Here is a 5039-nt window from a genome sequence, read left to right as displayed (position 1 = left end):
TGCAAATGTCCTGATTTCTTTCTCATCTCTGAAAGATGTCTCACTGGATATAGAATTTGAAGAATAGATATAGAAGTTTACACTTCTCTTTCAACTATTTGAAACATATTGTGTCACTTGCTTTTGGCATCCATGGTTTCAGAAGAGATATCTGCTCTTATTTGCTGTTCTCCTAAAGTCAATGCAGCATCTGTATTAGTTTTCAGAAGTTTAATTATGATGCATCTTTGTTTGACTTTTTGGATTATCTTATTTGACATTCACAAGCTTCTTAAATTTATAAAGTTATGTATTTCATCAAATTTGGGAAACTTTCAGCCTTTACTTCATCAAATGCTTTTTCAGTACAGCTTTTGCAATATGATTGCCTTTTTCCTCCCCTTCTGGGACTCTAATGATAAGAATGATAACTTTTTTTTTTCATGGAAACTAGATACTCTTTACTACTTTACTGAATTAAAAAAAATCAAGATCCTGTATTTTTACAAGGCTTTTTTACATGAAGTAGGATTTCTAATTGACAGATTTGGAAATCAGTCTGAATGAGACAAACTATGGATTCAATATGCACATGAGATCTCCTCATACCATTACCCTGACATAGATTTGATATCCACCCTGAAAAGAATCCTCTAAAAAATTGTTTCAAAGCCCCTTTGAAATTGCAACAGTGCAGCAAAACCACAGGTAAACGACTGCCTGTTAACCTATTATTTCAAATTTAGCCTGAAAAGCCAACAGGCATATTGTTGTGCAATTTTTAAAAACATCTTAAGCTGAAATATCAAATCTGAATGGCGCTATCCCTTCACAGAAGGCAAGAAACGGCCCGCACATCATGTCGGAGGTCATCATGTCCTTGGTGCCGTACGCTATGAACGTGGACCTCCTCAGGGTCTGGTTGACGTGGAAGTAAGGGCGGTAGTGCAGTGCAGACTGCTGCTGCTGCTGCTTCCACCACTGCTTGAAGACTGTGTCCCAGGAATCATGAAAGACAGGGTTTCCAGCACTCCTTTTGGACTAGGGTGGTGGAAGGGTGGGGGAAGATGATGATCTTCATTGCCATTCCTTCTCCTTTTCCTGGGGCAGAGGCTCTCGCTCATGACAACCGGTGAAAGAGAGCAAAGCAGCACCATTTCAAGAGAAAAAAGTCTAAAAGGTGAAGCAGCCACCTCCCCCCTCCTCCCCGCAACCCCCCCCACCCCCTCCCCGCGCCCTGGCCGGGGACCGTGGCTTCTCCCACTGTGCAGGTGGAAGCTGCCACCATGAGTACCACTCTGTGGGAGAAATGATAGCTTTTCATTATTTTCCTACAAGTCCCTGAACACTGTTCATTTTTTTTAGTCCATTTTGTTTCAGTTCTATTGATCAATCTTCAAGTTCACTAATTCTACTCTCTGTCTTTTCCTAGTGAGTCCATTTAGCAAGTTTTTAATTTTGGTTATTATATTTTCAGTACTGCAGTTTCCATTTGGTTCCTTTTTTATAACATCCATTTCTTTGCTGAGGTTTTCTACGTTTTTTCTTCTCAAGAGAATGGCTATTCTTTGTGGGAGTATTTTTATTATAGCTGCTTTGAAATCCTTTTTAAGTATTCTAATATTTGTGTTGGCATCTATCTGTTCATTGTCTTTTCTCATTCATGTTGTGATTTCCTTGTTCTTGGTATAATGAGTGATTTTTTTTTTATTGTATCCTGGACACTTTGGATATTCTAATATTGTGGGTTCAATTTTGAGTTTGTTTTTTATTTTTAGCAGGTATTCCACTCTTGAAGTATAGCCAGAGAACTGGCCAGGTATGTATGTTCAGCAGTTCATTGGTCTCCACCCACACCACCCTAACAAAAGTATGGCTGGGACTCACAATGCCTCACTGTCTCTGAATGGAGGTGTAAAATCAGCTCCTGATGGGCCTCACTGAAAGGTGAAAATGGTGATATTCTGTGTATATTGTGCTAAATAAAATCCATCAAGTTTTTGAAAAGAAAAGTAACCTTATCCACATTTATTGCCATTCTTGCCAGCTCTCGAACTCAAACCAAACTTTGTTGTAAGGCCTCCCTTGAAAACTAGGAACTGACTCAGGCCTGGGTACTGGGAAAGTGGCAATGATCATCATGGTCCTAGAATCTCTAGTCTTAGAATTTTTGGGGTTATAAAGAGGAGATTCTATGATTCCCATGATTAATTATCACCACTAATATCCCTGTAAGTCAGACCATTCTGATTACCACACTAGCTCTCTTCAATATTATGGACAACATATGCCATAACATATTCCATAAATGCTACTACTTTGTCCTGCCCTTTAGGGGCTTGCTATAAGCAATGAAATAGGAGAAATCTTGTCAATGACAGCAGCACTGTCACTACAATACAGCCACAATTACAGTCACTACAATACTTTACAAGATGCTAATGCTCCATAATCTGTAAAATTCTTTCAGTGTTTTGGTGAATATATTCCAAGTCCTTTCAGGAAATATAATTAGGGTTTGTGTGTGTGTGTGTGTGTGTGCGACAAATCTAATCCAGTATTTCTTTCCTCCCTAAGGTTTAGATTCTTTCTCTACTATACCAAGGAATTTATGGTAACTCAAATGTTTAAAGTACTCATTCAAGGTCAATAGAAGAGCATATCTGCTGTTTCACATCTCTCTGAATTTTTCTTCCTCTGACTCTAGAACCTCCTTTAAAGAGTTCACCTGATAAAGTCAGGCTCACCTGGGTAATCTTCCTTTAATTAACTTAATGTCTACTGATTACAAAACACTTAACATCTTTATATCTAGAAAGTCCCTTAGATTTAATGTAATCATTGAAATGATATTCCATCAAACTTACATCTCCTGCCCACACTAAAGGGAAAGGGATTGTGAAGGGATTGTGTATATACATGAGAGGGTGTGAATGTTGAGGACTCCTAAAATCCTATCTCCCAAACCCTTCAAGTATAATCTCTAAAGGTAATTGTATATAAATAAAGATATTCAAAAATAAGCAAAATATGTCATTTTAAGAACCAAGCACAAAATAACTAAGCATCTTGAGTTTTACTAAAAAAAAAAAAAGTTGACCCCGTTTATTAAAAGGTAAACACTTTCAGTGTTTGGCGATACCAGATGTATTAAAGAAACAGCAGAATAGAATTAGCTTCCCTTCAAGGACTATTTAATTTCTGTTATGTTCATGAAAAGTTTTCTGACTTAATATGAAGTACAAGATACAGGCCTCTAATTTTCAACATATGTTCAAAGAATTATAAATGGGAATTTTTTTATTTCTTATACCAAATCATCTTGAGATAAATCCATGTGTGTCAGTTTATATTTAATTAAAATCTTATCAACTATTACATATCTAAAAGCAGAGCTTCAAAATATATTAATCAAAACGCAAGAGAACTGAAGGGAAAAATAGACAAATCTATAATTATAGTTGGAGATTTCAGCTTCTCTCTCTCTCCCTCTCTCTCTCTTTCTCTCTCTCTCTCTCTCTCTCTCTCCCTGGAATTAACAGAACAAATAAGTCAGTAAGTATATGATGGACATAACAAATACTTTTAATACATTTGATCTTATTGAAAGAATATAGCAGAATGCACACTTTTTTCAAGTACACATGAAATCTTCATCAACATAGGCTACATTCTGGCCATAAACAAAATCTTAGCAAATTAAAAAGACTAAAAATAACACAAATAGAAGTTCATAAGGGCATTAAAGGAGGATCAAAACAAAAATATATTTGGAAAATCTGCAAATATTTAGAAACTAAATAACATACATTGAAATAACTTATATTTCAAAGGGAAAGCCTCAAGGGGAATTAAAAAAAAATTTTTGAGCTGAAGTAAAATTAAAATATAGCCCACCAAAATTTATAGGATATATCTAAAGCAATGTGTAGAGGAAAATTAATAGAGCTAAACACTTGTTTTGAAAAAATAAGTAAAGTATCAATAACCTTAGCTTCTAGCTTGAGAAACTAAACAATGAAGCCAAAATTAAACCTGAAGACAGCAGAAGAACAGAAATAATAAAATTAAGAGCAAACATGAATAAAATTTTAAAAAATGAAAATAGAGAAAAACAATGAAAACAAAACTGATTCTATAAAAATATAGATGTCAGTGACATCTATGCCTATAGATTCTACAATTTCAATGAACCAACCAATTCCTTGGAAGATACAAACTGCCAAAACTCACTCAGAAGGAAGAAACAGAATGTCCCTATACCTATAAGATAATTTAAATTAATAATTTAAAATACTTCACTTAAGAAAAGTCCAGTCCCTAAATGCCATCATAGGTCATTTCTGAGAAATATTTGGGGAAGAAATACCACCAAATCAATACAAACTCTTCCAGAAAATTGAAGAAGAGGAAATACTTCCTAACTCCTTTTAGTAGGTCAGCATTACTCTAATAACAAAACCAAATAAAGATTAGAAAAGAAAGTTAAATACCAATATCCCATAAGATCTTAGATGCAAAAATTCTCAACAAACTATTAGCAAACAAAATCCGGGAATATATAAAAAGAAAAATAGACTTCATCCAAGTGGGGTTCATTTGAAGAAATGCAAACCTGGTTCAGCATTAGAAAATCAACTAAAATAGTGCTCGCTTCAGCAGCACATATACTAAAATTGGAACGATACAGAGAAGATTAGCATGGCCCCTGCACAAGTATGACACGCAAATTCGTGAAGTGTTCCATATTTTTTTGAGGAGGGCACCTATTGGGATGAGCACTGGGTGTTGTATGGAAACCAATTTGACAATAAATTTCATATTAAAAAAATAATTAAAAAAAGAAGCAAGATCTCCAAAAAAAAAAAAAAAGAAAAGACAAGAAAATCAACTAAAATAATTCATTATATTAGCAGAATAATGAAGAAAATTATCTAATCCTGTCAATATATGGGGGGGAGCTTTTAGCAAAGTTCAATATTTATTCATGATTTAAAACTCTCAGGAAACTAACAGTAAAGGAAGGCTTCCTTAACCTGATAAAGGGATTTTACTTAAAA

General features: G+C 34.7%; 1 non-coding gene across 1 annotated transcript; it reads left to right on the top strand.

Moving 5' to 3' along the window:
• Window positions 1-4625: 4625 nt before the first annotated feature.
• LOC125166970 (U6 spliceosomal RNA) lies at window positions 4626-4732 on the top strand. Its single transcript, XR_007152648.1, has one exon. It is a non-coding gene; the product is annotated as a U6 spliceosomal RNA (small nuclear RNA).
• Window positions 4733-5039: the final 307 nt, after the last annotated feature.

This window comes from Prionailurus viverrinus, chromosome B2 (assembly GCF_022837055.1).
Source record: "Prionailurus viverrinus isolate Anna chromosome B2, UM_Priviv_1.0, whole genome shotgun sequence".
NCBI lineage: Eukaryota > Metazoa > Chordata > Mammalia > Carnivora > Felidae > Prionailurus > Prionailurus viverrinus.
The sequence above is the reverse complement of the archived record's forward strand: the minus strand, read 5'-3'. Positions and strand labels throughout refer to the sequence as shown.